The following is a 13,519-nucleotide window of genomic DNA, read 5'->3' as shown; positions in this document are numbered from 1 at the left end:
TACCCCTAGAAAAAAAGAATTTAATCAGAATCGGGCATCTTTTATAGGGAAATGGTAAGTTTGAATTGATTTTCCATTAGAGTCTTCTAAGGGTTCAATCAAGGACGCAGACTTGGTAACATAAGCCTGGCAACTGTACAAATGAATATTGGAAAATGGAAGTAGGAAATGGCCGCAGTCGCTCTATGGGGCATAACAAAACATTAATAGTTCAAATTCCCACTGTTTACATAGTCCGTTTCACTAATCCTCCACTCTTTCCCACTAGAAACAACTTTCTCCGTATTACGTGGTGGGGGAGGAATATTCCAAAAAGCTCACTCAGCAGAATATAATTAAAATCGGGACGGGACTATGTCAAAAAAATCTATATGTCGAGGAGCCAAAAACGTACATATCTCATAGTAGGCTGTTATCGGTCTAACTTTTTAGGTTCCCATAGGTACAAGTAGCGACATAATACCCATCTATTTCTCAGAACAAAGTAGAACTTTATCAAAAAACGAATTGAAAAAAAATAAAACATAGGTACGCAAATAGATTTTCCCGGAAGGTCATAACATATATTTATTTGTATTTAGTGCAGCATGAAGTACATTTTCCAAATTTGGGGGTGGATCTCCAAACATTTTTTAGTGATATCAATAAATGATAATTTCAGCTTTTGCCATTTAAAAAATGCAAGCACAAAAATGAAATAGGAAAACATGAACAATCATTCAATGAAAACAAAAACATATTGTTCATATCTCCTCCGAAATGGCCGACTTGAGTCTACTTAATTTTTCACTGTTTTGCAATAGGTCGTCAGAGATCTTACTGCATAACTGCCTGATATGCACTCAGTCCTCTTCACATATTTCAAGGCAACTTTGTTCGTCTGTAGTAGTGCCTAGTGAAATTTTAATGCTGTGGGGCATAAATCTCTGCCATTAATTTTACCAGGAGGGCGAGCTTAGTGAACCCGGCCCCTCTTGTGTGTTTTGAAGGTTCTCCATTGGATACAACTTTGAAAAGATGAAATTAAATATTGCATTTATTGCTACATTTTAAATGCATTGAGAAGGATAACAATACCTTTGGATTTTTAAGGGCAGGTGGGGTCTTGCCAAGGTAGGAGTTGATACCTTGGTTTACTTATTTTTAGGCCACTTTTTCTGGATACTCCGTCACAAGGAACCACATCATTAAATTGTCCAGCTTTGCACCCAGTGCCACTAAGACGCTGCGGTAGAGGGCAGACATCATTTCCATACTGCATTTTAAGGGTGCTATTTCGTGGCATCCATGACAAGATATCCACACCAGGTAAAAGCCATGTGTTGTACAGACTGTTCTGCAGTGAACTCTTAGAAAATTCAAAAGGTTGTAATGTGTGTCAAAAACTCCTGCAACAATCCATCACCCCCAAAACCAAGATTGCATTTAAGGTAGCAGGTTATTTATATTGTGTAGGTTAGAAGCAGTTGTAGTATGTACTTTGACGTAGCCTCCAGTGAATATCTGTCATCTCTTTTACTTAATTTTATTTTCGGTACCTGCCCTTACGAATACATTTCAAATAATTTAATAAACAATTATAATAACAATGGAAGTTGCAGGGTGAGTATGGTGCTGTTTATGACGTTATTGGATTTTACGTTTAGACAGAAGAGGATTCACTCAGGCAACAAAGATCTTACAGATTCCATTTTCCCTTTTCAGTGTTAGAAACATTAGTAACAATAATATCATTAAAAGCCAAAGAACATAGATGGCAGAAATGTTCATAAAATAACAGAAATAATAACAAAAAAGCACTTTTTAAGGTCACGCCTACATATCTATAGGCATAGGAATCTCCAAATCAGCATGACACTCTCAAAAATAAACCTAAATGATTTTTTAACTGCACTCATTTTCTGGCAGTGAAAGCTTCCTCAACATACAAAGACCAGCCCCAGCACTGGGAATAGCAAAGAAAGCTTGCCTTTCGCGCCCACTGGGTTCAGCAAAGCCCAAGCTTTGCTCACATATCGTAGACAAGATACTTGCAGCATCAATGCAAGCTTTTCTAATACGCAAAGCATAGGCGAAGCAGTAGGGTGTAGGAAGTGTGGGGGGTGGGGGGATTTATCCCCCCAGAGTTTGGAGTGTGGGGGACACAGTGGACGAAGGTGAGCGGGACAAGGGGACAAAAGAATTTCCGCTCTCCCTTAGCGCTTCTACAAATGGCCCTGTTTGCTGATGGCTGTCCTGTCATCCTCAGCTCTACCCCCACCTGCTGCCTTGAAGACAAGCCCTGCAGGATAATGAGGAAAACTCCTCCAGGCTAGAAAGGAGTCTACCCTCCCAAGAAGCTGTGGCGAATTCGACCAGATGTATTTTGACATTTTCAGAAGCGCCTGCACACACTTTCAGAAGTGCTTTTATTCCTTCTGGGCAGCAGGAAAGAGGACTTTCTGATTTTAAATTCCTGTTGGCCCAGGACAAAAGTTGAAATTATGGGGCCTTTGTGCCTCCTTTTGTTTGATTATTCTAACTGGAAGCTGTCTGGAGCCTCACACCTAGCTTCTATTTAGCAAACAAAAGCACACAGCTTGCTATTACTTCACAGGTATCCAAGAGAAACATGGTTTTCACTTTGTTCAGTCCCTGCATATAAGCAATAGGTATGCACTGTAAGAATGTCAGATGTGTTGGTCTAAACCTTTATTTGCACAAATAACAATTTATACCACTATTTTGTTTTATTTCTTTTACAGCACTATTCAACCCAATGCATGGTGTCCAACCGCTTTATATCATACAAATTATTATAATTCCCTGATATATACTGGGCACACAAAGAGCTCTTCAGCAGATGCCTTAACCCCCACAAGATATTGTAAAATTCAGACTTTGCACCAATTAAGCAGAAATTATTTATTGCCACATTTCTCCTTTATGCCAATTTTTGTGGCACATCCTCTAAAAATACATTTATAAATTGAGGCCCATTTTGTGTCGAGGTTGCCTAACTTCTTTGGCACAACTCCAAAGGAAAATCTCATTTATTAATGCACTCAAATGTACTCATGATAGACCCGCTAAACATATGTCTTGAGGTGTTATGATCTGATGCCACTTTCTGTGAGGTCATGGGTTGTGATGCCAAGTGTAATGTCATGCGCCATGATGTCATGAGTTGTGATGTCACTTGCAAACTGCCTAACTTGGTTAGTCCCCCCACTTCTTTTTTTTTTTACTTGTATCCTGAGTATTTGTAGTTGCCTAATATCACACCATTTAATGAAACAGGGAAGGCGAGATTTTACCTTTTAACACTATACAATTTAACTAGAAGGGTAGCTCTTTTTAACATTTTCACGGAACGGAGCTCTGCCCTGAGTGCAGACGGAAATATACTACTTGTAAATGCCCTTTGTGAATTCCCTCAAATTGTAAACTTAGACGTTTGAGCTAAACTTATACCGAATGCTTAAGTTTACCTTTGTGAATCGGGCCCAATGTTTTTTATCTAAGTAATGAAGTATTGGATGACAGCGTGGCTAACAGGGAGAAGCCACGTTTCATTTAGGGCAGTTTGCCTAGCGCCATTAGTTATGTTGTTTTATTGTTACATACTTAAGCATACTGAAGTATATTATCTTTTCTGTATTTAACATTCTCGTTTGACTTGTATTATAATTTTTTAATTAATTTCAATTTTTATGAGTAGAGACAGAAAGAAAATGGCAAATAAAGAATAACAGTTTCATGAGGACACATTGATGATAGTCAGGGCCACTAGAATTATGCAGCAGGGAAGGGCCAAATTATGTGGCAGGGTTGGCTAAGTTATTCAGCAAGAAGAGACAAATGATGCGATATAATATGACACATTTTGTGATAGTATTTCATTATTTTGTCATTTTTACTCTTGTTAACACTCTCTGGGCTTAGGTTTCACCTCATTAGTACCAGCTTAACACCTACATATAGCAGCAAGCAAAAGAGAGGTTAGCAGTCAACTTTTGCGCAGGGGCCTTCCACTGTGCACCAATACGTGGTGCTGCACTTTTAGTAACTTTTGAACCATTTTTTGTTTAAATCTGCAGATTATGCAGCAGATGATGAATTTTGTGGCAAATGCAGTGAATTCATAATTATGTGAAAAACAGCACAATTGCATTATTCCAGTGGCTCTGGTGATAACTAACCCAGGCATCAGCAATACAGTGTTCGTGTCAATGCATTTGCATTAATCTGCACACATTTCTTAATTTTACAGGGCAATACAGTGAGTGCAGTCATGGCCCAAAAGAACATGTGTAAAAGTCCCAAATAGCAAGATACAGTTTGACTGTTGCCGTGGTTTGATGGCATATTTTATTCTAGTCTGTCAGATCTCTGAGTAGTGGCAGCATTTATTTCATGGGCATAGAATCCTTACTTTGATGTGTGGGTTAGGCCAGAGGAGGTAGATGGTACAACATTCTCATCTTCAACAATGTGGAATAAAAAAGGTACATAGCAGACCTCAGTTGTCTCTGGGTCTCAATGAAGGAAGTGGTAATTCTGCAGATATTTTAATCTGTGTCACAGAGGGCAAGATCTCTTAGTCAGTCTTCTGAAGTCTATCATAATTGGCTCATCATGAGCGTTCCATTTCACACAGCACCCCTCCAAGTGATGTAGGGGGTGGGGGATGGTACACAGGTCTGGGAGAAGGGGGTATGGATGTTCAGTGTGCAGGTTCACCCAGCTGAGGTTATAACTTTCAGTACACAGTTTTTAATATAAGGCATAAAGTACCCCTGTAGGAAGTTGGCTCTGTATATACTATCTCAAAGTGAGAGGTAGTGTGCACAAAGTCCAAGGGTTCCCCTTAGAGGTTCATAGTGGCAGTAATAGATAATACTAATGCTCTATTTTGTGGTAGTGTGGTTGAGCAGTAGGATTATCAGAGGGTAGTGTTAAGCATTTGTTGTACACACACAAGCAATAAATGAGAACACAAACTCAAAGACTTAACTCCAGGCCAATGGGTTTTTATATAGAAAAATATTGTTTTCTTAATTTATTTTAGAACCACAAGATTCAGAATTCAAGTAAGTACATAAATTGCAAGGTACTTGGCGTAGGTAAATATGGAACTTTGAATTAAAACAGTAATGTACACAGTTTTGGCAAATATGACAATTATCTATTTCAAAAGTGGACAGTGCAAAAATCAACAGTTCCTGTGGGAGGTAAGTAAAGGTTAATTTGTCAGGCAAGTAAAGCACTTACAAGTTCAGTCTCTGGGGCATAGACAGCCCACCGTAGGGGGTTCAAGTTAACCCCAAACACCCAGCACCAGCAACACAGGGCCGGTCCGGTAAGAGGTCAAAGTAGGGCCCAAATAACATAGGTGCATATGGAGAGTAGGGGTGCTCCAGTTCCAGTCTGGTAGCAGGTAAGTACCTGCGTCCTCGAGGAGTAGACCGGGGGGGGTTTGTATAGCACTGGGGGGGTCACAAACAGGCACACAAAATGTACCCTCAGAGGCAGAGGGGCAGCCAGGTGCAGTGTGCAAAGTAGGTGTCGGGTTTTAGGTTGAAACCAAAGGAGAGACCCAGGGGTCACTCTGGCGATGCAGGCAGGGCACAGGGGGGCTTCTCGGGTCAGCCACCAACTAAGCAACGATGAGGGCCACCTGTTGGTCACTCCTGCACCAGCAGTTGGTTTCTCTCGGGCCTGGGGGCTGCGGATGCAGTGCTTCTTCCAGGTGTCGGGTTCTTTGTTACCGGGCAGTCGCGGTCAAGGGGAGCCTCTGGATTCTTTCTGCAGGCATCGCTGTGGGGGTGCAGGGAGGTCATCTCAGGGTGTCCACATTGTTGGAGTTGCCTGGGGCTCCTCTCTGCAGTGTTGATTCTTCTGGACATGAGCCAGGGGCATCGGATGCAGAGTGTTGGGGACTCACGCTTCCGGAATGAGGCTGGAGTCCCTTTAAAGTTGGTTTCTTCTTTGTTGCTTGGACAGAGCCGCTGTCCACTGGAGTTTCTTGGTCCTTTGGGTGCAGGGCAGCCCTCTGAGTCAGCAGAGGTCGTTGGTCCCGCTGGATGTGTCGCTGTTGCAGGTTCTTTGAGGCTGGAGACAGGCCGGTAGGGCTGGGGCCAAATCAGTTGTCGTCTATCCGGGGCTTTCAGGTCAGCAGTCCTTCTTGTTTCAGGTCGTCAGGAAATCTGTTTTCCTGGGTTCAGGGTTGCCCCTAAATACTCAATTTAGAGGTGTGCTTAGGGCTAGATTGCAGTAGCCAATGGCTACTGTCCCTGAGAATGACTATACCGTCCTCGTGCCTCCTCCCTGTGGGGAGGGGAGCACATCCCTAATCCTATTGGGGGGAATCCTCCAAAGCAAGATGGAGGATTTCCTAAGGCATGGGTCGCATCAGCTCAGGACACCTTAGGGGATGTCCTGGCTGGAGGGTGACTCCTCCTTGTTTTTCTCATTATCTCCTCCAGACTTGCCGCCAAAAGTGGGGGCTGTGTGCGGGGGGGCGGGCATCTCCACTGGCTAGAGTGCCCTGGGGCACTGTAACACCAGGATTGAGCCTTTGAGGCTCACCAACAGGTGTTACAATTCCTGCAGGGGGAGGTGTGAAGCACCTCTCTCCAGTACAGGCTTTATTCCTGGCCACAGAGTGCACAGAGGCACTCACCCCATGTGGCCAGAAACCCGTCTGGATGTGGCAGGCTGGCAGAAACTGGTCAGCCAAGCACTAATAGTTGGGCTGGTATACAGGGGGTATTTCTAATGTGCCCTCTGTGTGCATTTCTCAATAAATCCTACACTGGCATTAGTGTGGCTTTATTGAGCTGAGAAGTTTGATACCAAATTTCCCAGCATTCAGTGTAGCCATTCTGGAACCATGGAGTTTGCGTTTGACAAACTCCCAGACCATATACTCTTTATGGCTACCCTGCACTTACAATGTCTAAGAATTGGCTTAGACACTGTAGGGGCATAGTGCTCATGCAGCTATGCCCTCACCTGTGGTATAGTGCACCCTGCCTTAGGGCTGTAAGGCCTGCTAGAGGAGTGACTTACCTAAAGCCACATGCAGTGGGTTGTGGGCATGGCACCCTGAGGGGAGTGCCATGTCTACTAAGTCTTTTTCTCCCCACCAGCACACAGAAGCTGTGAGGCAGATGTGCTGAGTGAGGGGTGCCCAGGGTGTCATAATACATGCTGCAGCCCTTAGGAATATTCGCCTGCCACAGGGCCCTTGGTACCAGAGGTACCATTTACAAGGGATTTATCTGTATGCCAGGGCTGAGTGAATTGTGGAGACAAAGGTACAGTTTTAGGGAAAGAACACTGGTGCTAGGGCCTGGTTACCAGGGTCCCAGCACACTTTCAATCATAACTAGCATCAACAAAAGGCAAAATGTGAGGGGGTAACCATGCCAACAGTGGCATTTTCCTGCAACCCCCTGACATACTGTATAAGGATATTGCAAGCCACAGAGGAGTTCCATAAAAATATATAGGAGCGAGGCTGAAGGCTGAGTTCATTTGGTCAAAGTTGTCCGGTTTGCTAAAGACATTTAGGGGACATTTAGAAAGCTTCCCTATGAATGTATTCCACCCACTGCTTACCTTTGGCTTTGTGCTTTGTAACTCACATTTGCTTGGTTTCTATTAACTGGCTGTATTTGATTTAGGCTGTCCAGCTTGAGTTTGTCCCTCCCGTAGAGCATTGCTTGTTTACTGTATCCTTCCACCAGTGTTCGATGTCTGTAAACAGGCCTTTAAATATTGTTTTTATCTTGTCTCACTTGCTGTGCATTCAAAGACCACAGTCAAATGACAGGCTCTACCTTCCCATGGAGCTTTGTGTTTATTTTTCCTTCTCTGGCTTCAAAGGACTTATATTACAATCATGCTGGCTAATGGGGGGGTGGTGGAGGAAGGCTTTAGGATGCTATTTTTTCCACCACACAACAAACTTTAAATGTCTGTAAATGAAATGTGCAGGTACATAAGAATATAACGTACATCACTCTACACCACTGCACTCTATGACCCTCTGCTATGCAACACTGCGCACTACGCCACTTTATTTTACTCTGCACCACTGTACTCTATGCCACTCCATGCGACTGCACTCTACGCCAATGCACTCTATGCCACGCTACTCTACACCACTACCCTTTATGACACTCTACTCTGCAACACTGCATACTTTGCCACTGAACTCTGCACCATTGCACTCTACTCACCACTGCTCATCTGTGTGCCATTTTACTGCACTCTGTACCAATGCACTCTATGCCACTACACTCTACACCACTCTACGCTGCATCACCCCACTCTACGCCACTCTATCTTGCACCACTTGACTCTACCATACACCACATCACCCTACGGCACAGCACTCTGCACCACTGCAATCGCTGCTGCAATCTATGCTGCACCACTCCACTCTGCGCCCCTCTACTCTTCACCACTAAAGAAGTGCACCCTACTCTAAACCAGTGCACTCTACACCAATGCACTCTACACCACTTTATTAACACATTTATTAAAAGCCTCTGCACTCTATGCCAATCTACTCTGCACCACTGTATTCTGCACCACTTCACTCTAGACCACTCTACGATATTTCACTCTATGCTCCAACACTCTAGCACATTAAGCTTTACTCCACTCTGTGGCCCTTTACAAACACTTTACTCCACTCTGTGACTCTCTACACAACTGCCTCCTCACCACTCCATACCACTTTACTCCACTTTATCTTATGACACACTACTCCACTCTATGCCACTCCATGACATTCTATTCCACTTCAATCTAAGATACTATACTCCACTCTACGACACTCCATGCCACTGCACTAACCGTTAATGTACTATGCTCAATGACACTCTATTCAACTCTCTCTAGGGCACTCCACATTACTTTACTCCACCGTACGCCACTCCACTCTTCTTTATGCCTCTTCACTCTACTCCCCTCTGACACTACTCCACTCTATGACACTCTACTCACTCCTCAACTCTCTATGCCACACCAATCGACAACACTCTATGACACGTCATTCTTCTTTATGCCATTAACTTATAGCCATGCTCAACAGCAGCCATTCTAGTTTACAACATGGTTAAAACACACTGGCAAAGCCAATAGCTCTGCACAGGTGAGACCTATTGGCTTTGTTGATTATTGTTTATAATGTATGGAACTCCAAGATGACTTGCAGTATCCCTATAATCTACACCGAGGGGTAAAATAGCCCATATAATACATGGCCACACCATCAACTTACCCACAAGCCACTTAAAACCTTAGTCTAGCAGTTCCCAAACTGTGGTATGAGACCCCCAGAGATCAGTGGCACATTCCCAGGGAATACGCAGGCCTGGCCGGCAGAAAGGCACTTCTCCAGCTGGGGCCTCTAGAAAGACGTGCATTTCTATGTTTATTACTTCCTTTGTGCAGCAGATTTAAAAGCACTGCAAAGTTCCTTGTACATCCAGCAGCTTTCAGCAGCGGCGGCTCCTCCTCTCAGGTGGAGGAGCATCACCCCACTGCTCTGAGCAGTGCATAAAAGAAAAGAAAATGATAAAACACAAATTTATTATCATTTTATTTTTCAGTGAGGAGCCAGGTTAGGGCAGTGTTGACTGGGCTGTGTCACAGGGAGGAGGAGTGTTATGTGCACTGTAAGTGCACATGACGGTTTAGCCGACTGTCTTGGGCTAGCCAAACTGATATGTGCACTTAGCATTTCCCCACCCGGCTATATTGCACAGCCGGGTGGAGAACATGCACAGGCTCACACACCCGGTCTGATTGCTGAACAAGGCTGCTCAGACCAATGACAACACTGCTGTCATGCTGTTGATAGCAGCATTGTGATCGGCTTAGGGGAGTCTGGGAGCCTGTATTCTTCTGTGCTGCCGGGAGTCAGGAAGAGAAGAGGGCGGAGGAGAGATGGCCGCCATACACAGATGAAGTGTTTTCATCCCCTGATACCCCTGTTCCGTAGCAGCCACCACCAGCTTTCGGTCAAAAATCAAAGCATCAAGATAACTCTGGTGATTAATGTTCCTGCTGGAGAGAGGTAGGAGTTTTGTCTAGTGGCAGTTTTGACTCATCTAAGGTAGCCCAGATGGTTAATATGCCTGCCGCAAAAAACATGTATCATGCAACAAAACAGTATTTTATGTGCCTAGCACAGTGGGTTAGTTAGAGATTATTTTGTTATTGTGCAGTTCATAAGTTACCATCGTATTCTAGCACAGTGACCAAAGAACTACTACCAAAGAGCTGCATGCAAACTGCATGGCACAAATTAGAAAGTTATGTTTTGTTTTCCCAGTCTTTCATTGTCCTTATGCTGCTAATAAAGGTTTGCTTGTGTAGAAATATATTCTTATTATTAAAGTCAAACCTAACCATTGTGTTATGTTCTGGAATCCTGAGTTTGTGCTTCTCCACACCAAGCACTCTTAGAAAATGCCTACCAGTATGGATGACATGTGAATCCTACACCTTGTAGTCCCCTTAAAAGGGCTCCAACACCCTACACAGGTATGAGAGGTGCTATTAAACAAATGAATTACACGTTACATAGAGGCTATGGAGAGATGAGAGACCCTTGTGGTTTAGTTACTTTCCCCACCACATATTTATGTGAAAAAGCCTTCTCAGACCTTTTGTACCTAAAATATAAAAACAGAAATCGCTTGGGAAATGTAGAATTTGACCTGAGGATTCAGTTTTCCTAAATAAGACCAAACATTAAATAGTTGGTCACCTGAAATGCAACGCCAAACTTCCCATTACAATTTTTCGATTCTTGGATATTTTTTCAATATAAAATACATAGATCTTTAGTAGTACGAGTATTTGTTTGGTGTGAACTTGCTTGTGTATTTTTTGGAATTACTGTTTTCATGTTTGACATTTAAATGGCACAAATTGCTCCCAGCTTCCAGTAGTGATTCAGTGGAGGTCCTAAGGAGTCAAAAGGTCAGGAACCACTGCCTTAGATGCTTCTGTCATTGTGAGCTATTAAAATAGAGCAGAAGAAAGAAATATAACTTTCCATTTGACTTTTCTTTACAATTGGTGACTTGATGCATCAGAAGTAGCCAATTATATAGAAATTAATGACTGCTCTGTACACAGGGAACAAAGGTTAATCAACATGTTTTTTTCACATTTGGTATAAATACTTTGTGAATGTAAATTACAATAAAACATACTTACATACTGCGACAACATGCCTTCCTTTCTCCCTATTTCACTCCAAAATATATGGTTGTGTACATTTATTGGAGCCTGTATTTCGCAAACAATGGGTGATTTGTACAGGGTCAATTGAAAAGTCCCCGAGGCTGTTGCTGTGCCCCCCAGAAATGTAATGTCTCCTTCGCCCCTGCGCAGTAGAGGTAAAACATAGTGAGCGTCCTCTACAAACAAAATAGGTTCAACCAAAGTAAAAGCAGTACTCGTATCGCACAGACAGACAGAGTGCAGGTAACGGCACTCCAAGCCTCCTTCACACTCACAGAACAGACGCACCACAGCAGCAGCAATGCTAGCTCCACACAAAAGCAGAGGTGGCACATGTGGCAGCAGTGAAGAGTCCCAAAAATAAACACAGCATGTGTTGAGGGCAGCAGCATCATGTGCACCCTTTACACAGAAGAAAAGGCAGCACACAGACAGCACACGGCCAGGGCCAGCTTCATTGCGGGTGGCGCCCGGTGCAATAGCCTTCTTAAGTGCACCCTTCATACCCTCATTCTCAAGTAATTTCCTCACTACCATCCTCCAATAGTCTACTTCATACATCTCTCCATAGCCCCTATCTGAGATACATTTCATTTATTTATATCTTTACAGAGCTACACAGTCATAGTTCACTCACACTCAGGTCTGTGGTCTGCATGGTACACCATCTTTGCAGCAAGCCCTTAACCCTCTGCACTACTTAATGATGAGTCAAAACTGCCAGTAGACAAAACTCTGATCTCTCACCAATGGGAGCATTCATCACCAATTAGCCTGACATTTTGTATTGTTGCCTGAAAACTGCTGGACACACAAGGAACTCTGCAGCACATTCTTTTAAACCATTGTTATTTTAAACGCAGACCCCCGAACCAAAGTCAGCGTCAGGTTGCACCAGCCACACCGCCCTAAAGCCGGCCCTGAGCAGGAAACCTTCACTTGCACAGGAAGCAAAGCAGGTGCTACCTGGGCAGCAAAGGATGCAGGCTATACAGCACGGAAACCACTGGCGATGAAGGTGCACGTTTTAACACCGCCGTAAACGATGTCATGCTTTGTATATTGAACAGATGAACTCGAGGTGCACCGTGGGCCAGGGACTGAGGCTTCTATGGGAGCAGAAGGACGCCCGCACGTCCGGACAAGAGCCACACTTTTCAAAATGCCCGCTATATCGATAAATTGGCTTCCAGAAAAACAGTTATCAGGGCTGCCTCTGCTTTTCACATCATTCTGATCTTAAAGCGGCCGCTGCGAAACCTAACTGGTTATTTCTGAATCAAGCATTGTGTCCCCCTTTATTCCGAATTGATCATTCGGATAAACACACATTTCTCGAATTCCGAACATTGATTGTTGCTATTGGCGATCTTCATAGTCATACAAAAATGCAATGCCACTGCACCTCACATTTTCATATCTCCAGTATTTGTCATTCTCGCTGTGTATTTAAACGTTGCCAGTTCGGAAAATGAAACATAGCTCTAGCGTGATCAAAATAACCTGAGAACAGATCACCCGTCATTACCCAAAAGCATAAAGAAAATGAGTACTCACCGCGGAAGATCGCGTGGAAGGCAGCTTTCCCTTTTTACACAGACGCTCGCCATGCAGTCACGAGTCGCGGGAGCGGGCTCTGGAGACCCACCGGCTGTGCTGGCCTTCTCTCCTCCCGCCTGCGGTGCCAGCCGGTGTGTGACTGATGCTGGGTGCAGACAGCAGCCGAGCTGCACATGCAGCAGGATGAAAAGGGTGGAGGACGAATCTCACCGCACTATTGAACGCATGCAGTCATCATTTATGCGCACCAACGACCTGAGACACATTCCCCACACCCTACCCTCATAACAACCGCCCCCCAACACACTCACACCTACCTTGTCAGGGGGGTGGCTAGATTAGTGAGAAGCTCCACTTTACCCCACTCTTTTCTAAACTTGTCAGAGGGTCGGGTGGGATTAGATTGCCTTGGTGACCCCGTTCCAAGCTACCACATGACTCGAAAAGCTGGAGCACTCCGCCCTGATGGACTTTTTTCTGGTCTGCCCTTTTCCCAGTGGGCCGTTTGTAAGGCCACTGCGAGTCCAATGTGGGTGCTTCATGTTTTTGCTGAGACATTTGACATGCACGCCTACCCACAGACAAAGGCGGGTACTGCCCTCACAATAGGTATGGGACAGCTAGCATTTGATGACGGTACTTACAGCGCAGTAGCTGTCCTCTACAGGGGTCCAAGAATAAACTGTTTTCCACTAGGAAGAGAGGC

General features: G+C 44.1%; 1 protein-coding gene across 5 annotated transcripts in view; it reads right to left on the bottom strand.

Moving 5' to 3' along the window:
• Positions 1–13,311, bottom strand: part of SLC6A15 (solute carrier family 6 member 15) — a 397,869-nt gene extending 384,558 nt beyond the window's left edge. For 3 of the 5 annotated variants that reach the window (XM_069228751.1, XM_069228750.1, XM_069228749.1), the window contains exon 1: positions 12,811–13,112. The gene's annotated coding sequence lies outside the window, so the exon portion shown is untranslated. The other 2 variants (XM_069228752.1, XM_069228753.1) reach the window with 2 other exon arrangements.
• Between the last annotated feature and the right edge of the window lie 208 nt (positions 13,312–13,519).

Source organism: Pleurodeles waltl, chromosome 4_1 (assembly GCF_031143425.1).
Source record: "Pleurodeles waltl isolate 20211129_DDA chromosome 4_1, aPleWal1.hap1.20221129, whole genome shotgun sequence".
Classification (NCBI taxonomy): Eukaryota; Metazoa; Chordata; class Amphibia; order Caudata; family Salamandridae; genus Pleurodeles; species Pleurodeles waltl.
This window is presented reverse-complemented; position numbering and strand designations above follow the sequence as displayed.